The following is a 27025-nucleotide window of genomic DNA, read 5'->3' as shown; positions in this document are numbered from 1 at the left end:
AAAGCAAGGGAGCAGTCAGTAAAGCACAGCAAGACCCCAACCCAGTGACTCACTCATAGCACAAGCCACCAGCAAGGCCTTGACCTTACTGTTGACTACTAGTAAAACTTCACCCTGGGACTGGCTAGTAGCAAGATCACACCCCATTTGCAGGGTAGCCCCCATGGGAGGTCAGCAGGGAGGCCCCACCTCTCAGTACAAGCCAGAAGGGAAGTCCACCCTCCAGTGAAAGCATGTAGTTAATTCATGAAGTCCAGTGAAAGGCAACAGTAAGACCCTGAGCAGAAAAAGCTTTGGATTGGGCAAAACCAGAGCCCAACTCTCACCAAGTCACAAAAAAGTCAGTAAAAATGAGGAAGAAAAAAACCCCAAATCAAAAAAGCAACAAAAAAGAAATTGACTATAGAAAGCTGTTATGATGATAGGGAGGGTCAAGGAATAAATTTGGAAGAGGAAAACAGTATCAAAATGACAACATGAGAAGTCTCAAAGAAAAAACATAATTTGTTCTCAAGCTGAAAAAGAATTCCTGAAAGAGCTTAAAAAGCAAATTAGAGAAGTAGAAATAAAATTGGGGAAAAAAAGGAGAGAAATACAAGAGATTCATGAAAAAAAGTCAACAGGATATATATCAAAAGATATACAATAATTTACTGAGGAAAATAACTTCCTAAAAATAGAAATAAAACAATAAAAAAAGGAAATACAAAAGCTCACTGAAAAAAAATCCTTAAAAATAAGAATTGAGCAAGTGGAAGTTAATGACTATGAGTCAACAAGATATAAAACAAAATTAAAAAAGTAAGAAAAAAGAAATGTGAAATTTTCTGTGGAAGGAAAAAAAGACAACTGATCTAAAAAATAGATCCAGAAGAGATAATATAAGCATTATTAGATTATCTGAAAGCCAGGATCAGAAAAAAAAATTTGACTGGATAATATTTTTCAATAAATTATCAAAGAAAATTATTCTGATATATTAGAACCAATAGGCAAAATAAAAATGGAAAGAATCCACTGGCCATTGCCTAAAAGAGATCCCAAAATGAAAACTCCTAGATCATGATAGTCAAATTTCAGAGATCATAGATCAAGGAAAAAGTACTCCAAGAAGTCACAAAGAAACAATCCAAATGTTATAGAACTGTCATCAAGATTACCCAAGATTTGAAAGCTTCATTAAAGATCTGGAGACCTTTGAATATAATATACTGGAAAACAAAGGAGTTGGGATTATAACCAAGAATGACACCCAGCAAAACTTCATATAATCTTTTAGATGAAAATATTAACAATTAATGAAATAGAAGACTTTCAAACATTCCTAATTAAAAAATCAGAGCTGAATAAAAATTTTGACCTCCAAATATAAGACAAGGGAAACATAAAAGATAAAAAAGAACAAGAAAAAGGAAAGTGTAAGAAATTCAATAAGGTTAAACTGTTTATATTTCTATATGGCATAATCATTTTGTAATGCTTAAGAACATCATTACTATATGTTATGTTCTGGATTTCAATTGTGATCTCAGAAAAAGCAAAAACAAAAATAGATCTAATTTTAAAAGCTAAAGAAAGAAGTTATATCTTGCTGAAATGTATCATAGACAATGAACTCATATCAGTACTAAACATATATACATAGTATAGCTTCTAAATTTTTGAAAGAGAAGCTGAATGAGTTTATAAAGAAATAGATAGTAAAACAATACTAATAGAGGACTTCAAATTTCCCCCTCAGAACTACATAAATTTAAACAAAAAAGGTTAATAAAATTCTGAAAAAGTTAGATATGATAGACTTTTGGAGAAAATTTAATGGGAAGAGAAAAGAATATACCCACACAAAAATTGACCATGTATTAGGATATGAAAACCTGACAACCAAATGCAGAAAAGCAGAAATAGTAAATGTATTCTTTTCAAATCAAATCAAATAAAAATATATTTAATAATGGATAATGTCTCATATATATAAGGGAAATTAAATAATCTAATCCTCCCCAAAACAAGTGGGTCAAAGAACAATCATAGAAACAATGATAATTCCATTAAAGAAAGTAACAACAATGAGAAAACTTACCAAAATTTATAAAATGCATCCAAAGAGGTACTACCAAATACCTTTTATTCCACAAATATGCTAATACCTAAACCAGGAAGAGACAAAAACAGAGAAAGAAAATTATAGACTGATTTTCTTAATGAATGTTGGTGCAAAAATTTTACATAAAATACTAGCAAAGAGATTACAGCAATTTTACATATGACCAGGTGAGATTTTTACCAAGAATTCAGAATTTGTCCAATTATAGGAAAACTCTCAGCATAATTGATATATCAATAAACAAAACCAACAGAAATATCATCCTAGAAATATTAGTTATAACAAATAGGGAATAAAAAGAAATGAATTACAATAATCAATCAGAAAACTAAACTATCATTCTTTGTAGATGATATGATGCTACATTTAGAGAATCTTAGAGAAACAATTTAAAAAACTACTTGAAATTATTAACAATTTAAGCAAATTTGCAAGCTATGACAAACTCACTTAAATCATCATCCTTTACGCATATTAGTAAAAAAGTTCAGAAGTAAGAGATAGAAAGGGACATTTTATTTTTAAAAACTATAGATAATATAAAATACTTGAGAATTTACCTACCAAGAGAAACCCAGGACTTATACGATACCTATATGATATTTTCACAAAAATAAAGTCAGATCTAATCAATGGGAGAAAAATATTAGTTGACTAGGTCAATATAATAAAAATTACAACACTAAATTAATCTATTCAGTACCATGCCAATCAAACTTTCAAAAAAATAAAAATTATCTATAGTCCATATCACTACTGATGAGAGAAATGGAATTAAAACAACACTGTGGTTCCCCCTCACACCTATCAGAGTGTCTAATATAACATAAAAAGAAAATGTTAGGTTTTGGAAATGATATGGGAAAACTAGAATGCTATTGCACTGTTGATGATTATGATCTGATCCAACTATTCTGGAGAACAATTTGGAACTTACAGAGTTATAAAACTGTTCATAGCCTTTGATCCAGCAATATCACTGCTAGGGCTATATCCCAAAGACCTTCAAACAACAACAAACAAAAGGAAAAAGGATCTATATATTTTTGTCATGGCTAAGAATTGCAAATCAAAGGAATGTCCATTAGTTGGGGAAATTACTAAACAAGCACTAGTATATGTGATTATAATGCGATATTATTGAGTTGTAAGAAATGACAAGGAGGATAATTTCAGAAAAACCTGTAAAGATTTATGTGGACTGATGCATAGTGAAATGAACAGGACCAGGAGAACATCATATACACAAACAACAATATTTATGATGAATTGTGAATGACTTAATTATTCTCGACAATACAATGATCCAAGACAATTCCAAAGGACTAATGATGATGTAATACCTGCCTCCAGAGAGTGAACTGATATTGTTTGAAAACAGACTGAATCATGCTATTTTTTAATTTTTTCCATTTTTTATTCATATTCTTGTATAAAATTACTAATATGGAAATGTTTTATATGATTGTACATGTATAATCTATATACGATTGTTCATCATCTCAGGAAAGGGAGAGGAGATTGAGGCTGGGATAGATTTGGAACTCAAAACTAAATTAAAATGTTTAAAAAAATTTTAAAAGAGCAACTGAGTGAATGAATAAATTACTTTGTCTATGATAAATACCCCAATTGAATATGAAACACATATGAAGAAAGATATTATTTGCATCCACAGAAAGAACTGATAAGTCGAAGTATACATAGAACAACTTAACATATTTTTTGTCTAACGATAGCTATCTCTAGTATGGGATGGAGAGGGAGGAAAAAATTGCATGATAATTTTGTTGTATATTTGAAAGGAATAGTAGATTTGCCATTACATGTGCAAAATCATCTTTTTTTTATTGTACTATATTATGAAAATTATTGTTTTATTTTACAAATTAAAAAAATTTAAAAGAAGAAAATTAGAAGGTGCTGCCTCATGGAAATTACTGAAAATAACACAGAATCAACTATATATTAATAGAATGTTTTTATATGAAATGTTTTCATAGAATCTCAAAAGCCCCAGATTTTCAAATTTGGAATGCATCTCAATAGTCAGCCCTACTCCGAAATGTACTTGAACATGAATTTCTTTTACAAAATACAATTCTCATCTAGCCCATGTTTGCAGATCTTGGAGAGGAAGGCCCATTCCATCTTATATAGTCTCTTTACAACTTTACAATTTATAACTTCTACCTGTGACTCCCCTTTCTTTCCTCCAACAACAAAATTCAGGTCCCATGACATCAAATTCATTTCCCCTCCCCCACACTGTACCATATCATGTCCAAAATAACCTGTTGGATGGACCGTTTTTCTGTGTAATTTTCACATAAACATTTCCCAAAAAAGTTCTTTCAATGGTAACAGAGCTTGAAGACTATGGCCAAAGAAACAATATGGTAATGATGCCTCTGGAACATTGCTTTGAACTCTTGTTTCTGGCTCACCTAGTTTCTAGACTGTTGCTAAATAGTATTTCCATTACTCCTGACATATTTTCTAGGATTTTGTCTTGGATAGCACTGGTTGCCATCATATTGTATTCTTTATATATTTGGAATGTGGGATGGGATGTGGCTATCTCATCTGAAAAAGAATGGCATGTATAGATAAATAACTACAATGGCTCTACCTGTGTATATCACCAATGAAGGGATGGAATGTTATAGAGATTTGTCAACCTTAGTCTTTCCATCATTCTATAGATCGAGAAAGAAGGGGAATAGATCAACAATCCAAGACAACTGTGAATGATAGTTCATAAGACAGAGTCTAATGCACTAGAGATATCATATCAATTAAATATGTCTTTCTTATGATTTACAGATAATTGATATGTTGATATAAATAGGACAGCTTCCATACTGCAAACTGGTGCCTCCAGAAAGTGTCAGTTTTTCTTTGGCGACTTCTAAGTATGAAATATTGCAATATCCTAACTATCTCCTGTTACAGTGGTTTATTTTGATATTCCCTAATCAATCTGTGGGTAATTAGATGGCATAATGGATAGAATATTGGATTTCGAATCAGGAAGATTTGTCTTCATGGATTCAAATCAATTCTCAAACATTTACTAGCTTTGTGACACTGGACAAGTCATTTAATCCCATTTCTCTCAATTCCTCATCTATAAAATGAGCAAGAGAAGGAAATGGCAAAGAATTCCAGGATCTTTGCCAAAAAAATGGGGTCGCAGAAAGTTGTACATAACTAGAAAATGATTGAACAATAACAACAACCAACTTGTAGTTCTTGGAAGAATTGGTCTTTCCTGGTTCATTTCTTTCAAGACCAGAATAGGACAACTAGGATCCCGAATGGTGAAAGCCAGATGGGACCCATCTCTCTTATATTCTTTTCATCCATTTAGGATGATCTGCTTATTTTCAATGAATGATAGATCGAAAGTGTAAGTGAGGGCTCTGTTTCCATTTCTTGCAATTCTTGTTTAGACTAGATCTTATGGGATCTCTGAACTTTTGACTTTACTTGAATAGGATTTCTGAGAAGCTTCTGGAGGAAGAAGAAACTTGAAACTAGTGACTGCAAATAAATCACAGGAAGCCTAATTGGCCCAAAAGTTGCTATTGTTTTATAATCATTCCTAGGATAAGAATTGTTAAATTGTGGGACACATCATTAACTTCATGCCAAACAACAGATTAGGATTAATATTCTTAATGAATTTTTATTATACCTTTTTAAAAAGGCATAATATCAAAAAGAATTGCTTTCAGGAAATTCCAAAGTTCTTTTATTGACCTTAAACTTTCCATGAAAGCAAAGGCCCATTTTTTTCAATGCTAAAAATTCCTGTCATTGCTCTTTTGTAGTGAGACATGGAATGCCACTTTTAGTTCCAAAGAACTAAAAATGAATTATCTTCTAAGGGCAATGGGAAGACACATGGCTGGGAGTCACATAGGATGATGAGCAGGTGTGGATGGCTGGTGATATGTTTGTTTCACTGGAGACAACTTTCAAATCAATGAGATCATAGATCCATTTAAGTCTCATATTCAGAACCAGAGTCAAGGAGTAGGCTATGGAAAAAAGAAATGCTTCATAATTAAAAAAATTAAAATAATGAGAAGATTGCCCATAATGCCAGAGAGATAAAAACATAGAACCATAAAGACAGAAAAAAATACAGAAAATAAAATAAGAACAGATCAAAAAAAAAAAAAGGAAAGAAAGAAAGAAATTGGAAGAATGAGGGTTCAACAGAGAAACACACATGAGGGGAACAGCCTAGCACAAACATACCTACCTATAACAGTAAATACACACATAGGGATACAGTTATATGTCAAGAAATAAACTTTTCACAACCAGAGGCACAAATGTAATTAAAATTCCATCTTGACCCAAATAAAAAAATTTATATATAAAAACAATTTATTTAAAAATAAAGTTAGTGGCATCAATGGGGTATAAGTGCCTTGTGCTCCTATATTCATACCTTTCATTCAGAGCATAGTTCTATTTCAGTTTTTCCTTTTTGGCTCTGCCTTTCTCTGTCTCTCTGGCTGTCTCTTATCCCCTATCCTCTATATTACCCACCTCTCTCTCTCTCCTTTACCAAATAAAATTAACCAAATTTAACCAAATAAAAATTTTTAAATGAAGCTCTTCCTATATTGACAGTTATGGATTACAGTGCTAGGGATATGTGTGGAAAAACTTCCTCTTTAGCTACCATTTTTTTTTTAGCATCTAGGATTATTCTTCTTACATAGCCATTGTTACAAAGACCTCACAAATCACAAATAGTCAACAACATTTATTATTACTATTTTTATTATTGACTAATTAGGAAAGAAAGGGAGAGATATTCATATGCCTACAAAACAAGAGTAAGGACACATGGAATGTAATGCAGCTCTTCAAATCTGTTTAAAAACATAGTTGTTTTTATGTATTTTAATGCCTTTTCTGGTCATTAAAAACAAACACACAAAAGCAAGATCTGGAGACAGAGATCTGTAACAGGAAACTAGATATAAAAAGAGGTTGTAAACTCCTGATATTATCAGGATGGGCACTCCCAACAATAGTGACTATTTTAGCCCTTCCATACCTCTTCATGCTGAGAAATCTTGGTCCATGGATTTCCATAAACCATCCCTTCATAGAGATTCTACTCAAAGTTATTTGAATTGGTCTTTTTTAAAAAAAAAAAAAAAATCCTTTAAGGTTACCCATTCAACACTAATCTCTTCTGTTACTCCTCACTTTCACTGAATGAATTGTTATTTTGATATCTCTTTTTCAACACAATTGGTTTCCTTTGAAATTCTATGTATTTTATTTTATTTCTTAAAACTAAATACAAAATTTAATAAAGAGAAAAGACAGAAAAAGGAAAAAAATACCAAACATTGTTATATGCCTACCAGAACATCAGAAAGATTCAAAATAATGTAACAAATTTCCTTTTCATGAAAGTCTATATAACAATAGAAGACACTATATTCATGACTATCCATCTTTTCTTTGCTTCCTTGTAAGTTATTCTTTTGTTCTCTGTTGTGCACTTTTTACTTTATTCTTTTTCCCCCTTTTCATTCTCTTCTTATATATGTATACATACACATGCATATATGTATATGTCTATGAATACATATTAACCCAGATACACACTTATGCATATATATATAACATATATATCTACATGCATACACACACATAGATACCTACACCACACACATATAAATATATATATACACATACACATTTACACATACATAGATATGCATATAAAACAATATTAATATGGCTGACATATAATGTAGATTTACTTCTTGATTAAATCTTTAATTTTGACTTTGAGATCAATGATTACTAGCCCTACTTTTTTTTCCTAATAAATTCTACTCCTGGTCCTTATTTGTATTTGTGTATAATTCTTATTTCCTATTTCTGCTTAACTATTCTACTTTAATCCTACTCCTTAATGTTCCACCATTCATGGATCTCTTTCTAATCTTCTTCTCTCACCTTTTCCCTCCTTCTTTATCCTATTCCTATTAATCTACACACCTTATTCCACTCCCATTAATTTAAACACTCTTCTGTACTCCACCTTATCTTATACCACTCTTTCTGGCTCTCTTCATCCCTTTCCAATTAATCTAAATAGCTTGTTTAGTACTACACACCCTTCTATACCCCACCTTGCCCTATTCCCTTCCCCCATATTTCTTTATTGAATTTGGAAGGTGATATACCCTTCTTGGTGTACACACATACACAAACACACACACACACACACACACACACACACACACACACACCCCTATATACATATAGAGAGAGATGTGTGCTTTTGCATGTGTGTGTGTATATATATATATTTCCTTATTTAAACCATTCTTGATTTGAGTAGGTTTTCAAAGCTACCAATTCTTCTCCCCTACCTAGAAACTCTATGTCATTTTTTTTCTCTATACCTCATTAGGGTAACATGATTGCTATTTTTACCTTTTCCTAGACAATTTTGCTTTTTACAGTCAAATCATACTCAGCTCTGCTCCAATATTTCTTTTGAACTACCCAATTACTGATGTCAATTTTTGATTTATATTTTTTTTGTTTAAAACAAAACCCTTCTTGGGTCCCTTGAAATTAGTCTTGATATTGGCTCTGATATATTAAATTTTCTATTGAATTCAGGTTTGGTTGAGACAAAATTTTGAAAATCTGTGAGTTCATTAAATATCCATTTTTTTCATTCAATATTATGCTTACTTTTGCTGGACATGATATTTTTGACTTCTTTATCATCAATATATAATATTCCAAAACCTGAGATCTTTTATTGTAACTGCTGATAAATCCTGTAAAATTCTACTTGTAGCCCCAACATATTTATATTGGTTTTTTCTTTGTACAATTTTGTAAAATTTGTAAATTTTTCTCTTTGATCTGGGAATTTTGAAATTCAGCAAAAAGGTTCCCATGTGTTTTCCTTATATGATCTCTTTGAAGTAGTAATTGATGGATTTTTTCTATTACTACTTTCCCCTCATGTTCTGTCATTTTAGGACAACTTTCTTTGATTATTTCCTGTAATATTGTGTCAAGGTTCTTTTTTGGTTATAGCTTCAGTCCAATTACTCTTATGCTTTCCCTTCATGATTTGTTCTCCAGATCTTTTGTTTTTCTTATGTTTCATATTCTCTTCTATTTTTTCATTCTTTATATTTTGTTTTGTTATTTCTTGATCTCATAACTTAACTGGCTTTCCCTTGCCCAATTCTAATTTTCTTTAAAAAAATTTTTTTTGCCAATTCTAATTTTCAAAGAATTATTTTCTTTTTTAAGACGCTGGGTTATCCTTTTCCCTTTGGTTGACTTTCTTTTCATGATCTTTTTGTTTTCTTATATAGGTTTTTTTTAGTTTTTCCTCACTCTCTCTAATTTGTTTTTTACAATCTTTTTTGAGTTCTTCTATAAATTCTTTTTGGGTAGGTAGTCATTTAACATTTTTCTGTGGAGTATGAGACTTTTTTTACTTCACTGTCCTTCTCTGAACATGAACTCAAGTTTTCTGTATTCCCATAATGATTTTCTATTTTGGGGTTCTTTTTTCCTTTGCCTGGTCATTTTTTAAAAAGATTTCTTATTAGTATAAACACCTCTATTCCTGGAGTGGGTGGAATGATGCCTTTAGCTTCACTTCAGCTCTCTTCTCTGAAATGGAACCCCAAAGGAAAAACTTCATCCTACTGAAAGTGCCAGCAACATCCCTGCCTCACTGCTTCTGCACTCACCAGGTATACTGATTCTTTCTGGCCCAGGGTGGATTCTCTGCAGCACAGATGGGCCCCACTTTCCTAATCAGCTAAGGTTCCTTCAGTCCTCCCAGACTTAGCCTCCATTCCCCTCATTCTCCAGGAAGTAAAAGTTCTGATTTGGGGCTGAATCTCCCTCCAAACCCAGCTAGCTTAAGGACTCCCTCTTGCTGTTTCAGGGGATCTAGCCTAGAGGCATTTACATTTCACACAGGTTAAAGGTCTACCTTGGGGGTCTTTATTTAGGTTTTCTCATGTTGTCCCAGGAGGACCACTTTTCTGCCCCAAGTCTTCTTTGTTTTTCACCACTCTATGTTTGCTCTGAGGCACAATTTTGTTTTGTTTGTGGGGTAAATCTGGAGAGCTTAGAATTTTCTGAACTACTCTTGACATCTTCCCAGAATCTTTGCAGTATTTTATTTTATGCTTTTAAAAGCATTACTTTGAGAAGGGTTCATTGGGCTGCCAATGATGTTTGGTTCATCACACAAAAAAGATGAAAAACCTTAGATGGATGCAATAGGGAGCCTCTGAAGAGTCCTAAGTGGATACTTTATTATTGTTGGACTTAGAGAACAGTCATTTTGGTTATTTTGTTGAGGATGGATTAGAAAGGGGCTGATCAGAAACTAAAGGTACAACTAGGAAGTTATTGAAATAGCCCGGGTGAAATACAAGGTTATTTGAATGAAAAGAAGAAAATAAGTGCAAGACATTTAATGAAGATAAAACAGTCAAGACCTGGCATCTAATTGAATGGGTGTGGGGGAGACTCTTGAGAAAGAAGAAAGAATCAAAAATCAATTAATAAACATTTATTAAGGACCTCCAATGTGCTGAGGCACTGTGCTATGAGGATTCAAAAAGAAAAGGCAAAAGACATTCCCTGCTCCTAAGGAGCTTACGATCCAATAGAGAAGAGTAAAACAGAGTAAGGCACTGGAATTAAAAAATGTTGGGAAAAGCTTCCAATAAGAGAAAGATTTTTTAGCTAGGATTTGAAGAAAGCCAAGATAGAACAGAGAAGAAAGAGCATTCTAGGCATGGGAGCCAACCAGAAAAAAATGCCTGGAACCAAGAGATGGAGTATCTTGTTCATTCAAAAGCCTGAAGGTCAGTGTCCCTGAATCAAAGTAAGAGTAAGGTAAAAGAAGACTAGAAACATAGGAGGGGGCTAGATTATGAAGGGTGATGCAACTTTCCTTGATTTTTAATACAATTTTTCATGTACAGGTCATCACTGGTAACACAGTAACCTGATTGTATTCACTGGCTATATTATACAGTTATCATATTTACAATACTTTAAGATTGACAAAGTGTTTTACATATATTAACCCATTTGATCTCTCATATGGGGTAGATGATATCATTATCCCTATTTTACAGATAAATGAATTGAGGCATAGCTAGGGAATGTCTGTGGCAGGATTCAAATTCAGGTCTTCCTAACTTCAAGTCCTGAACTCTTATCTACTGGGCCATTTAGCTACCTATTTCCATTGTCTCTTTCATTACCCACCATTTTTATTCTTCTAATCCCATCAAATGTTTTGATTTCTGGGTATATAACATTAGTAGAAGAATAGTGGTTTCAAAAAATTTAGCTACTCATATCAAACAGGTTGACATCATTGAAAAGTATAAATCTATACTGCTTTGCAAGTACAATGCAGCAAAATCAATCAATCAATCAATCAATCATTTATTAAGTGCTTATTCCTCCTCTGTTTAATTCTGCACCTAATTCGTAGCCCTAAATTCTGCCAGCATCTGACCAGTACTCATATACTAGTAGATTGACTCATTGAGGCACCTGTCCAAAGGATAGACAGGTTACTATATAGCAATCTGCAGTTGTTTTTCAAGTGAAGGTAATTCTGTTTTGAAAAACTATGAATTTAATTGAAGAGGATTTTTAGTATCTGTGGCTCAATGCAATTAGAACAATGCTAAGAAATTGCTACAGAATCACTGTACTCAAATTATGTACTCATTAGCATAATCTTCAGACTTGGAAGGCAGAAAATAAAGGAAAGAAGGGGAACTATTTGCTCTTCTAAAGGGAAAAAGAATGGAATTTTTCATCAAATAGAGTAAATAATTTTTTTTGGAATTTAAACTGTTTTTCTTCTTGGTCTTACATTTTCTGTTATAATTAGGGCAATATAATAAGCTTAGATAGTTGGATCAACCTTCTAAACTAGAGGTTTTTCACATCTATTTTGACATATAGAACCCAAACTAGCAATTCTTATACCTACGATTAGTATCGGGAAGAGTGCCTTCAAATCAACTTTTGAGATAAATTTAATTGTAAAGGTAGTACACAAGACCCAGTTTTGGGAGAGACTCTGAGACACTGACCTATGGATAGAAGACAGAGATCCCCATGATACAGCAAGGACACTGTTGCAGAGGATTCTACCAAGGGAGCAAACATGAGGCACAGTCAGGAGGCAGCCTAATGAATGGCTAAGGGAATGGGGAAATGTGATTGGGTTCAGAGAAGGACGCTTGTTATCTGGTAGCTTCTTAAGTTATCTGCCAACTAGTATCTAGCTAAGGAGGTTCTAGCATTTAGTCATTTCTATCAGCTAAGAAATAGAACTGATAACATCCTCTAAATTTTGATACCCTGGGAGAAATACTTGCGTATCACGCTAGTTATGACTCCACTGGTACCTGTGTTCTCAAATTCATTCTTAACTATTTCAAGTCAATGATTAGGATAATAAGATCATGGATTTGGAGCTAAAGTGGACCTCAGAGAACAATGAATCCAATCTAGGATGTGTTGAAGCCAGTTCTAAGCAGCTTCTAAGAGGCCTCTGTTTAATTTTCAGTGTTGAGCATTTACCTCAAGAAATAGGTCAATGGTTACAAATCAGGCCTTTATTTATTGTTTTATTCATTGTCTAGAGTTTTAAAAGGGCAATGCAATAAATAGAATGCCAAGCCTAGAGTTAAAAAGACTCTTCTTCATGAGTTCAGATCTAAACTCAGACACTTATCTATTGTGTGACTCTTGGCAAGTCATTAACCCTATTTACCTCCATTTCCTCATCTGGAAAATAAGCCAGAGAAGGAAATGACAAACCACTCTAAGATCTTTGCCAAGAAAACCTCAAATGGGGTCACAGATCAGATACAACCGAAAAAACAACTGAACAACAACAACAACAAAGAAAATGTCAACAAAGTATATTCGATTTAATAATATTCATAATCCAGTTTTATTTGTCTGGAGAACACTGTTGATAATTTACTAGCTTCTGTTTTGCCCTGTAAATATTGCTTGAGTTCAGCAAAAATATAGTAGAAGGCTCAGAAAATGAATTCATCACCAGATTGGAGGCTAATAATAATAATATATAATTTTCATAAATATCATTATCATCCTATATATACTATATGTAATAATAACAACAGCTAGCATTTATATAGCTCCTATATACCAAGCATGTATCTCATTTGAGACTCACAACAACTCTGGGAGATAAGCTATTATTACTCCCATTTACAGATGAAGAAATAGACAAACAGCAATTAAATGACTTTTCTAGAATTGTAAGACCGTAAGTATCAGACTTGAAGTCAGGTGTTTCGGATTGCAGGTCCAGAGTTTTATGCATTGGGCTATCATATACTATAATATTAATTGTTATTGAAATTATTATTATATTGCAATAATTATTACTTTGCAAATAACTATTACTATTATTACTGCAATAATAATTATCATAACTGACATCTATATAGAACTTTGAGATCTGCAAAGTACTTTTCCCCTTTATTTCATTTCTCATAGCCCCTCTGGGCTTAAGCCCCTTGTTTTATAAATAAAAAAGTGGACTCAATGAAGTTTGTCAGGATCACACAGCCTAGCAGTCTCTTTATTGTATTTATATAAAAGTCCTCAAAATGGTTCTGATCATTTTACTCAACATCAGTTTACACAACTCTTTCCACATCTTTTAAAATCATCTTTTTCTTCATTTCTCATACTACAATAGCTCTTTATCACATTTATATATCACAACTTATTAAGCAATTCCTTAACAATCAAGACATCCCTTCAGTTTCCAGGGTTTGTTTGTTTTTTTTTTGCTACTTTTGCCACTATAAATATGTTTGCACATAAGGAAACTTTTCCTTCTTAGAATTCTTTTGTATATGGGCCTACTAGCAGTATTATAGTTGGGTCATGGGCATGAACATTTTTGTAACTTCTTATGCATAATTTGTGCAATAATAATTTGTGCAAACACATAATTTATATAACATTTTGTGCAAATTTCTTTCCAGAATGATTATACTTATTCACAGCTCAACAAAACCATATATTAATATGCTTATTTTCCCACAATCCCTCTTATATTTATCATTTTCCTTTTTCATTATCTTTGTCCTTCTGATGGTATAAGGTAGCACCTTAGATAATTTAATTTGCATTTCTATAATTAGCAAATATTTGGAGTATTTTTTTCATATTATTATAGGTAACCTGTGTTTTTTTTTTCTTTTAAAGACTTTCTATTCATATCCTATACCATTTATCAACTAAATTTGAATCAATTTTTCACATATTTTATAAATGAGATTATTATCAGAGAAATTTATAATAAAGATTTTTTTCCTAGTTGTTTTTCTTTTAATCTCACATTTATTAGATTTGTTTGTGTAAAAACTTTAAGATGTTTTTATAATGAAAATTATCTATTTTATCCTTTGTGATCTTCTCTATTCCTTGTCTGATCATGAAATTTTTTCATATGCATAGATATGATTGGTATTTTATTTCACATTTTTAAAATTTATTTATAATATGAATTTTTATATCTAAATCAATATGGAGCTTTTCTTTGTTTAAGGTGTGAGGTATTGGTCTAAATCTAATTTCTTCCAGATTTCTTTGCAAGTTTCCTAGCAATTTTTGTCAAGTAGAATATCCTTGTTCCTGCAGATGGAACAAAATAGACTAATAATCCATTGATAGATCCCTCTATTTTTTAACCAGAACCTATCTTAATTATTATGACTTTGTTGTGTGGTTTGAGATTTGGCACTATTTGGCCTCCTCTGTTACTATCCCTTTTCATTATTTCTTCTGAGATTCTTGACCTTTTTTTATTCCACATGAATTTTGTTTTTTATAGCTCTAGACAGTAATTCTTTAGTCCTTTGGTTGGTATGACATTGATAAAAAGAATTCATTTCATTGTATGTTTTAAGCTCCACTTTGAGAGACTTTTGGGCAACTTTTAACTTTTCTGTCACCATGAATTATTAACTAGACTTCCCCAAATAAGATCAGGAAAGGATCACATCAAAAGGGTCAAGTAACATCCCTTCACCTCCCAAAATAAAGACAAACAAAATAAGAGGGTAAAATCCATATATCAACTAAATGGTTTTTTTTCCTATAATGTCTTGAGAATGTTTCCAAACCCTAGAAGGAAAAATGCATTTTGGTGCCAAAGTAGGATCAATAAGAAAGAAGTTCATGTACATATCAAGATATTTACAGCAGCATTTTTGGAGTCTCAAAACTAGGAAGCATTAACTAGACAAAGACTGAATGAATTATGGTATGTAAGTTGAACAAATGGCATATCACTGCCCTGTTTTAAAAAAATAGGGTATGAGGAATTTGGAGAAATAATGGGGGAAAAAAACCTCTCTGAACTGATACAGAGTTAAAGGAGCAGAACCCGGTAAATAATGTATACAATAACTTTGTAATATTAATGAAAAGAACACTTAAAGAAAGTGAAGAACTCTTGAGTAATTATAATGACTTGGTCCAATTTTGGTCCAAAAAAATGGATGATGACATGAACCTCTCTTCTTTCAGTAGAATGATGGGGAACTACAGATGTGGAATGCTACACACACTGAATGGATATGGCCTTAGTCAAACTGAAATCTGTTAATGACTTTAGCTTAAAAAGGCCAGAGTTGACCACTGCATCCAGGGCCTGGTCTATATCTGGCTACAAGGCCCAGATAGCTCCAGAGGAGGCTGGTGACTTTGCACAGCCCTTTCTCATTTAAATCCAATTCACTTGCATATCACAGAATCTGATGTCATGGTACTCTTCAAGAACAAAGGACAAATAACAGTAACAATAACAACAGATATGGCCACTGCTTAACAGGGAGAGCTCTAGCATGGGCCTAAGTTAGAAATATCCAAACTGATTATGATATTAAAACAAAAGGCAATGATAAAACTTAGTTTGCTGAGTTTTTTTTTTTTTTTTAAGAACACTATCAAAAAATAGCTGAAGACCTTCAATTGTACAAATCACTATCTTTCTAGGCCTCTATTTCCTTTCTGAAAAATTAGGGCATTTCTAAAGTTCTTCTCAACTTCTAAGAGTTCATAATTATGTATCATGGCTTCCCATAGCAAAACTTATTTGCCCAACTTCATTGCAACAGTTAAAAAAAATAGGATATCGTACATTTTAAATTATTTCCCCCTATTTATTGTACTCATATGACTTAAGGCAAAGGTGTTATAAAGTGTTCCCACCTTTTCTAACTCCCCATAGGATAGGGAACAATGCAGAGGGATGTCTAGTCATATAGCATCTGGCCCAAGAAATAGAAACAGTTATCTATAGAAATCTCCTTTAGGATGTCTCCAAGTAAATGGAGACTCAGTGGTAAGATCGCTCTGTTATGGTTTTCAGTAACAAGTGGTTTTATCATTAATCCCATCCCCAGCTTACTATGGGAGCCCTGTTGTTCCAAATTAAATTATAATAGTCATTTGAAAAATAGCCCAATAGATTTTTTGTTTGTTTGAGGAGATTTCTATTATGGTGTTGACCTTTGTCCTGAACTAGTGGAAGGAAACCATCTAACTAAACAAAGCACTAGCTAGTGATAGCATTTTCAGTGGATTGTTTTGAAATCTGCGGGAAATTTTGAGCCAAATAAGGAAGTGTATTTACGTACAATCAGACGTTGGCTGTTTCCTTTCTAAACAAAGAAAGGTAAGTTTGTTTGGAATAGATTTTGAATGTTTTGTTCTCTAAACATATTATTTGTGAAAGCTTGATTTTTAGCACTTATATCTTGTGTCATGTTGGCATATGTCCATACTAGAGGGTCATGCTAGACAACTTGTATAATAGTATATATATTGAACACAGATAGTATAGCTGGACAAAGAGCTAGGTCCAGAGTTGAAAAGGAGACTAGAGATGACTGTTTTCTAGAACTGGCAGGCTTGTTTACTGATCTCAAGCTTTCCATGAAAGCAAAACCCATCTCTATCAGAGAAAAATAGGAGTGAAACATGGGACATACTGCCACTGAAGCAGCAAAGATCACATAAAGAAAAAATGGAAAAGTATATGTGGGTTTGAGCAGACTGCACTATGCAAACAATGAGGTATTTAAAAAGAGAATAGGACATGATGAATTAATTATATGATAGAAAAAAATGAGACCAAAAATATGGCAAGAAAGAATGATGACAGACAATATGCTCCACTAGGACCCTTGAAAAGTCACAAGAAAATAAGTAAATCCCAGCCTTTGAGCATGCACAGTTTGGCTAACATAGAGCCCACTGCATCCTCCACCACATGGGTACTAGTAGCCACCTTGATTGGTTGCTTGAGTCTTTAAAAGTGATCAAACTTCCTTAGTTCTGTTGAAAGTATAATTCCTCTTCTAAACAACTAGGTTTATAACTTAGAAGTCATTCTGGACTCCTTACTCTCCCTCACACCACTATAGAAAATCAGTTACTAAGTCTTTTTATTCCTACTTCCAAATCTCCTGCAATTATTCTCTTCCTTCTTCTCATGTGGCTTTAGTTCAGGGCTTCCTCACTTCTTCCTGGATTGTCTAGACTGTTCTTTCTGCTTCTAGACTCTACTCTCTCTGATACATTCATAACCCAGGTTTTAAAGTAATCATTCTAAAAGTCTTTAATTTGGCATTTAAAACCCTTCATGCTCTGGCTCCAGCCTTTCTCCTCTTCACTTATGTCTCCCACATACAAACTGGAATTCTTTCTATTCTCCAAACTCATCATGCTTGGAATTCATTCTTTTTTTACCTCTGTCTCTCAGTTGAGATGATAGATTGAATTCAGGGCTCTTAACCTGTGACTTGTAGATCACAGGGAATCCCATGAACATAAAAGTGTGTGTGTGTGGGGGGGAATTACATATTTATTTTTACTAACTTCTAACTGAAAATTATCATTTCCCTTCATTATATTTAAAATAATTATTTTGAGAAAGGATTCATAGGCTTTATCAGTCTGCCAAAGGAATCTATAATGAAAAAACTCCTCCTTTGGAGGAATACCTTGGGAGGTATCTTGGAAGTCACCTGGTCCCACCTACCTTCTTATTTTCTAACTGATGTGAGATTAGCTCTCCTTCCATCATATAATACAGCCTCTTATTATATGTATAAATCTCATATCCCTCAAGTCAAAACTATACTCTACAGGCAGGAACTGTCTTTGATTTTGTCCTCAGCATCTAGCATGATATTTGCTGTGACATATTAATTGTGCTTAGTGATTCCTTAGCAATGAAGATAGAGTACTCAAAACATTCCCTACCTCTAGATAGCTTCCTGATGGGCTAAGAATGAGCTTATGTAGAATAGATAAATAAATTCAATCTTCTCTACCCAGATAGGTGAATCCTAAAATTATCATAGGAATGTGATGGGGGAACATGCCATTCTTATTTGGGGCCATAAGAGATTTGGACATTGTGATATAGGGCTCTTAACCTAGAAAGAATTGTGAGTTGTTAGTCTTGGAGAATTCTAGCTAAGGTAATGATTTTCATACTTTATTCAATGATGTGTTCTTTTTTTTACTAAAAAAGTTGTCCTATATAATCGATATTTGTCATAAAAACTATGAAAATCATTTCAATAACTATAGAGAGCACCAATGTGAGACTTTTTACACTTAGCAGTTCTGTAAGTCAATATAAGTCAAGTAATTTTCTTGACATCATAAACAGTTTCTGTAAAAAAAATTGTTTTTACTTATTAAAAAGCATATAATTTTCTCTAGAAAATTTTTTATCTTGCCAATGCATTCTGTACATTTACTTTCAGAGTGTCATTTCAATTTCCTAAGTTTTATGCTTTCTGGAGTTAAAGCATTTATACAAAGCAAAAAAAAAAAAAAAAGTCTTTCCTCTTTCCTTTTCCTGTGAATTCTAATGTTATATACAGCCCAGGAGTAGAAGCAGCAGCCAAGGAAAATAAATATTTTCAAGGTGACCTTATGAATGACTCATGACCTGAGGTATATGAATAGGGGGCTATACCTTGATGTGAGTAAGGATGATTTCCTCAACTTTGAAGAGTGAGACACACTCCTAGGCTACCATGTTTCTGTTGTAAGGATGAAACAAATACAATTTATTCAAGCTTTATTATGGTTTAAAATATTTATGTGGACTGACCTGGACACAAAACCACTATGTACAACATTGTTCTCTCTGAGATTGCGTTCTTCAATCTCCAGCGGTCAGTTTACAAATGAACTTTTGTAATACAACCCATTCATAAATTGATAAATCCAGTAATGAAAAATTCTGCATAGAAACAATAGTAAGAAACTCAGAAATATGAAGATAGAACATTTGCTGAGGAAGGATGAAATGCAAATTATGCATTTGCTTTAAGGAACTTGCAAACCTGAAAAAATTTCATCCAGGTATTCACTCAGGCATTTTTGCCTACCCATCTTTGCTCAGATTTTTTTTTTTTTTGCTTGTCATATGTCTTTCTTCACTGCTTATGCAACTTAATCTAAGAAAATGGAATTTTATTCCTAGTTGATCCATAAATACCTGCAACATTTGGGACAGGGGATAGCTAGTGTGGAAGTAAAAAAAGAAGGAAAAAATTAATTTTCTTTAAATCTTATTGCCTGAGCCCTCTTTGTAGTGGCCAGAAACTGGAAACTGAGTAGATGCCCATCAATTGGAGAATGGCTGAATAAATTGTGGTATATGAATGTTATGGAATATTATTGTTCAGTAAGAAATGACCAACAGGATAATTTCAGAAAGGCCTGGAGAGACTTACATGAACTGATGCTGAGTGAAACGAGCAGGGGCAGGAGATCCTTATATACTTCAACAACAATACTATATGATGATCAATTCTGATGGACCTGGCCACCTTCAGCAATGAGATTAATCAAATCAGTTCCTATGAAGCCATAATGAACTGAACCAACTACGCTCTGTGAAAGAACTCTGGGAGATGACTAAGAACCATTACATTGAATTCCCAATCCCTATATTTTTGCCTACCTGCATTTTGGATTTCCTTCATAGGCTAATTGTACAATATTTCAGAGTCCAATTCTTTTTGTACAGCAAAATAACTGTTGGTCATGTATACTTATTGTGTATCTAATTTATAGTCTAATATATTTAACATCTACTGGTCATCCTGCCATCTAGGGGAAGGGGTGGAGGGAAGAAGGGGGAAAATTGGAACAAAAGGTTTGGCAATTGTCAATGTTGTAAAATTACCCATACTTGTAAAAATTACCCAACTTGAAAATAAAAAGCTATGAAATTTAAAAAAAACTTATTGCCTGAATTAATTATATATAACTAGTCCATGGATTAATTTCCATAAAGCCCATGGACCTCTGTGAACAGACTTGGCTAATAATTATTGTTGTCCTTTGTTCTCAAAGGGTACATGATATTAGGGAGGTGATGTAAGTGAATTGGAATTAAGTGAGGGAGGGCTATGCAAAGTCACCAGTCTTGGTTTCTCCTCCATAGTCATCTGGGTCCAGTGGCAAGATATAGATTAGAACAACTGGAGCTGGCCATGGGTACTTAATGTAAGAAAGGGAAGTATTCAAATGTTGTACTAATTTTAACAGTGGTAGGAAAGTAGTTGGTGACTATCCTAGAGGTGTTTGGAATCTTAGGAGAGTGCCAAAGATGTCAACCCTCATTCCACAGAGACCATGTGGGAAGTTTAAAAGAGAACATTTAACAGTTTTCTCAGCCTTTCAATTAGTTTCTTGAATCATAGCTGAAAGAGACCTTAGGAATCATGTAGTCCAATTCCTTTATTTTGCAGATAAGGGAACTGATTTTCTGAAACTTTAGTAGCAGATTCAGACTTTGAAATGAGGCATGGTGACTACATCCAAATGAAATGATTGTTTGCCTCCCTTGAGGGCAGATCATAATACTAAGGCCAGCTGTCCTTAATCACTTAATCTCTCTGAGACTTTGTTTACTCATCTGTTAAGTGGAATAATTCCTATACTACCTCTCTATCTCAGAAGACTGCTAAAAGGAGCAAATGAGATGGTGTCAAGTGGTATTACAAACTTTGAAGTACTACATAAATGGCAGCCATCATTAAAATAAAGAAAGGACTCAGATGCTTCTAAACTAAGATCATATGGAGGATTTATTTAATGTGTAAGGTCATAGAAATAATTAGGGAACTCATCAAAACGTAGAAGAGGACTACTCCCTGTACTTCTTTCTACCAATATCATTAGCTGGCTGAGCTGTCACTTAGAATCAGTGACTATTTTATTTCTATATTATATTGTTCTGGCTCTCCTGGTTGGCAGTGTAGCCAGCCTATACCAGGGGATACAGGAATGCTGGAGGATGCAGGAGCCATACATCCAACCTCTCCCCTCCCATTCCCTGTCTGCAAATTCAGTACAAGAAAGCCTTCATGTTAAGGATTCAGAGTTGTTGTTTTTTACTTCTCAGGAAATGCTGAAGTAGCTCAGGGGATCTTGTCTTAGCCATGCATGAACTGCTGTTACTCTATCTCTTGGCACCTTATAAGTATTTGAGTAGGGGAGGAAATTTCAGCTGAGGGTTTCTTGCATTCCCAAATGAGACAATGTGCTGTACCCAAGTCTAAATTCTAAAGCCTCCCCAAAGCTTAAAAGTGACCTGGTGGTCTTTTGTATAAGGCTTAGAGCATTGGGTTTGTTTTTTTTAGATAGCAAGATACTGATTCTGATGAAAGATCTTTGCAGCAACAGCAGGAGAGGCAGTTGCCTGCCAACTCTCAGCCTCTGCTGCCCTAATCCAGACCTCAGGGAGCATTGCTTTGTGACTAGAGTTTCAGTGACCCAATAATCTCCTCTACCTTTCATGATTGTGTAATGCTGAAAGCAGCATAGTCTGGCCAGTCTCCTTGAGAGCAAAAACAATTATTCCCCATACAAAGTGAGGAGAATAACATAAGAATAATTTATTAGTTGGACAATTGATCACAGCTACACAAGGGATAAATGTTTCAATAGAAAAAGCTCTTTTTTGGACTTTTTTGGACCTGATTCCTTAGGTCTCTTCCAACTCCTCTTTCCCTTCTGAATAAAACTGGTAAGAATCCCAAATATAATTCCTTCTTATTTCAGTATTCTTTTCTTTCAAATAGGCCAGATTGCTGTATATCATATGTTGGAGACTGATGGGTGATTAAAGGGGCAAAAGTCAACAAAGTAAAGCCATGGAAAGGTGGGTAAGTATTCTCTATGCACAATCCCCTGATTCAGGAATAATCATAGTCACGGTAATGGGAATTACCAGAAGAGGATAGAATTTAGAGATCAGTCCAATCCCTTTGTTTTATAGTAAGGAAGCTAAGATAAAGAGGTTAATTTGTCTTGGGTTATATAGCTAGTAGTATCAGTAAAATTTGAACTCAAGTCTTTCTGATTCCAAGTGCAACTCTATCCACTATACCACACTAAATCAAGAAGAGTAGATAGTAACCAATCCAAAAATAAGAGCTAGAAATCCATAGGCTATAGACCCAAGGAGCCACGCCAGAGACTGTGGACTGAATGTAAAGGGTTTTGGATCTAAAGCTGGGAGACACAAGAAAGGTGAATCAGAGGAAATAATACATTGATTTAATTCATGACAATTTGCTTTTATAAAGAATCAGGCCACACTGGTGTGATTTTTATGGTTGCTGGAGGGAAGCTCCCTGGAACTTATAAGTTATGCCTTTGTTGGGATATCATTGAGGGAAAGCCACCCATCCATTTTACATAGAAGCCCACATGTTCACCTTAAGTTTACAGCCCTGGTTATCAGCCAAATACCAGAGACAATCCCAGGAGGCTCTTTCTGTGAGACCAAGATCAGTTGGATTCCATATTCTTATCTGAACCCTTAATTAGTTATCAGTGGCCAAGGACTGCAAGGAGTGCTATACAGGTTTGAGATGGCTCTATATAAATAAAGATTGATAGAAAATGGGATGGATATGTGGGACAATAAAACAAATAATTCTAATCAATACCCTGTAGAACTCTACTACTATGTCTCTCTTAGTCTGCCATTTTCCCAAAGGATAGCTCCCAAGTTAGTTTTCAAAGAATCACCCAGGACTGATCTCTTACATATAAGGATTCATCAGGAGATTTTGGTGAGGTTTTTATTGATACACAATTGAAGCTAGTAGATATGTTTTACATTGGCCATCTCTACTAAGTAAACATTGAGGATGTAAACCACAAGGAAATTAGTGAATGTGGGAAAGAAATCGGGGTAGACATCATAATTTGTATTGATGGGCATGTTATAGGTAGATAGGAGAATAAGTAATCTGAGTTATCTTTGCAGAATTCACTTGTGGGTAGCCAGCACTGTGAATCAAAGTGAATCAACCAACTTATCTTGATATGAGCAGTAGCATTTGACTTACTGTTTGAATGAGGTTTTTAGGCTGTTTCTGTTATACAAGAAAAAAAAAATATCTAGAAGTGACTTTTTACCGGCAAGAAAATGAATAGTGTATATAGTCCAAAAACATGAGATTGGGAGTGGGGAGGAGCATAGTGGTTCAGAGATAAAGTGAGAGGGGAAAGAAAGCTGTAAAATTTCTTTATGAAAAAGCTTGGTCCCTTTTCGACATATAGCCCCTACTTATGTGATATATAAACATAGTTTTGGGGTAACCGTTCTATTAATCATGTTAACATATAATCAATAAACATTTCTAGCACTCTTAAATGCCCAAGATCCCTCATGCAACTCATTCAATGCTTATTTGCCCTTGGAAGAGGAAGTGCTCCTTAGGATGGAAATCAACTGATTGGTTAACAAGTAATGAGAAAATGACTATTATTAGAGATGGGTATATTCTAGTGAAGGTCTAGGGATAGGATTCTGATCATTCAATCTTGCTCAAAGAAACCTGTCCATACCCATATTACCATATCTGATAATTGAGAAAAAGAAAGAATTCACCTTTTCCCAGAGCTATCTGATTAAAACTAAAATTATTATATGCCAGGGTAAACTAAGTGGCAAAAAGGATAGAATACCAGATCTGGAGTCAGGAAGACTTGAGTTCAAATCTACTTTAAGTACCTACTGGTCATATGATCCTAGGCAAGTCATTTAACATCTTTTTGCCTCAGTTTCTTTAGTGGTAAAATGAGCTGGAGAAGGAAAAAGCAAACCACTCTAGTATCTTTTTTTAAAAAAAGCTTTTTGTTTTCAAAACATATGAATGGATAGTTTTCAACATTCATCCTTGCAAAACCTTGTGTTCCAATTTTTTTTCTCCTTTCTTTCCCACTCCTCCTCCCCTAGACAGTAAGTAATCCAATATATGTTAAACATGTGTGATTCTTCTATACATATTTCCACAATTATCATGCTGCACAAGAAAAATCAGATCAAAAAGAAAAAAATGAGAAAGAAAACAAAATGCAAGCAAACAACAACAAAAAATGAAAATACTGTGTTGTGATCCACACTCAGTCCCCACAATCTTCTCTTTGGGTGCAGCTGTTTCTCTCCAGCATAAGACCACTGGAACTGGCCTGAATCATCTTGCTGTTGAAAAGAGCTATGTCTATCAGAATTGATCATCATATAATCTTCTTGTTGCTGTGTACAATGTTATCTTGTTTCTACTCATTTCACTTAGCATCAGTTCATATAAGTCTCTCCAAGCCTTTCTGAAATCATCCTGCTGATCGATTTTTATAGAACAATAATATTCCATAACATGCATATATCCATTCTAGTATCTTTACCAAGAAAACTTCAAGTGGGGTCAGGAAGAGTCAGACAAGACACATACAAAAGTGAAAAAAAGAGATAATAATAGTATACACTTCCCAGGAATATTGGAATGTTCAAATGAGATAATTATAAGGTGCTAGTAATCCTAGCAATTACCTACCTGCAATCAAGCCTCCAATCTTGTGATGACTTCATTCTCTGAGGCTTCTAATGTACTACTGCTGAACTTAAGCAATGTTTATAGAGCAAAACAGAAGTATATTGTTTAACAGCAGGGATTTCCAGGGGGGAAATATATGCGCACATAGTTTTAATTTTAATAGGCATTATTAACACTGTAAGTCTAAATAATTAACAAAACAATAAATCAAACCCTGGCTTGTAGCAATTGTCCAGTTTCTGAGGTGTAAATATTCACAATGAAAATTTAAAAATAGCCTCTCAGAAATGAAGTAAAACTGACTCCTGCATACTCTTGAAGCCAGATGGTGATGAGTCTTAAAAACCAAACAGCATGTTAAATAAGCATAATAATCAGATTTTTAGCTGTCATCAGAATTGATCACCTATGCTTATGGATACTCTGAAGGGTGAATTATTGACAGGGAAGCATTGAATAGTGATGGGTTTGGAGTCAAGAAAGCTCATCTTCTTGAATTCAAATCTAGCCTCAGATACTTAGTGACAGTGACTTTGGGCATGTTCCTTTTCTCTGCAGTTCTCAGTCTAATGGGGGAGAAACATAAATAATTACATAGAAATAAGCTATTTAAAGGATAAATTGGAAAAAAATTATGAGAAATTGGGAAAGGCTTCCTGTAGTAGGTCGGATTTTAGTTAGGATTTGAAAGGAGCCAGAAATTGGAGAAGAGAAGAGAGAACATTTGAGGTATAGGGGATAGGTCAGCAAAAATGCCCAGAGTTGGAAAATAGAGTATCTTGTTCATGGAAGAAAAAGGGCACCACTCTTCTGGATTAAAATGTGCTTGTGGGGAGAATGGGGAAGTGATATGAGGTATAAGAAGAATCTAAAGGTAAGAATTATGCAGGTACTTTTGTGTTTGACCCTGGAGGTGATGGAGAACCATTGGAGTTTATTGAGTAGGGAAATGATATGTATTTTAGGAAGATCACTTTGACAATTGAATGGAAGATGGCCTAAGGAGGGGGGAAACTTGTGAAAATTAGCAGGTTGTTGCTGTAATACAGGTGTGGAGGTGGTGACAATATCAGAGGAGAAAGGGGGGTCATATCTGGGATTGCAAAAGTGAAATTGGCAATCCTTGGTATCAGCCTAGATATGGGGGGTGATGATACTTAGGTTGTGAGCATGAGGAACTGGAAGGATGGGGGTACCCTGGATAGTAACAGAGAAATTTGAAAGCAGGGAAAATTTAGGGCAAAAGTCAATGATTTCCATTTTAAACATGTGAAGTTTAAGATGTCAATGGGATATCTGGTTCACAATGTCTAATAAGCAGGTGGAAATGTGAAACTGAAGGTCAGCATAAAGATCAGGACTGGACAAATCAATTTGATCAGCGTAGAGATAAAAAATTTAATCCATGGGAGCTAATGAGATCATCAAGTGAAACAGGTATAAAAGGAGAAAAGCAACAGGTCCAAGACAGACCTCTGTGGGACATCTAGAGTTTTACTGATAAATAGAATAAATAGATAAATAGAAATAGATATATTTCTATCTGATAAATAGATAGATAAATAGACCTAATAAATAGAAATAGTGATACTTTTTTTTAATATAGAGAAGAATGCATGTGTATAGGGAGTATATAAATATATACATATATCATATCACAGTGCATACATGTCATATAGATGATATGCTATATGTATATATATACTTGTATACATATATCACATGTAGTATATGCATATATGTATGGATATGTACTCCACATTTATATACATATATCATATCTAGTGTATGCACATGTATATATGCTATATATACTACAATTTATATTTATATATTTATATACACATATCACATATAGTATATATGTATTATATACTATATACTGCACATATATGGGGAT

At 33.8% G+C, this 27025-nt stretch overlaps 1 long non-coding RNA gene across 1 annotated transcript in view; it reads left to right on the top strand.

The window, feature by feature from the left end:
- LOC127544148 (uncharacterized) overlaps positions 1-22451 on the top strand; it is an 82465-nt gene extending 60014 nt beyond the window's left edge. The window contains exon 3 of the long non-coding RNA XR_007949383.1: positions 22357-22451. This is a non-coding gene — a long non-coding RNA (uncharacterized LOC127544148). The remainder of the gene's footprint in view (positions 1-22356) is intronic.
- The last annotated feature ends 4574 nt before the right edge of the window (positions 22452-27025 follow it).

This window comes from Antechinus flavipes, chromosome 1 (genome assembly GCF_016432865.1).
Source record: "Antechinus flavipes isolate AdamAnt ecotype Samford, QLD, Australia chromosome 1, AdamAnt_v2, whole genome shotgun sequence".
Taxonomy (NCBI): domain Eukaryota; kingdom Metazoa; phylum Chordata; class Mammalia; order Dasyuromorphia; family Dasyuridae; genus Antechinus; species Antechinus flavipes.
This window is presented reverse-complemented; position numbering and strand designations above follow the sequence as displayed.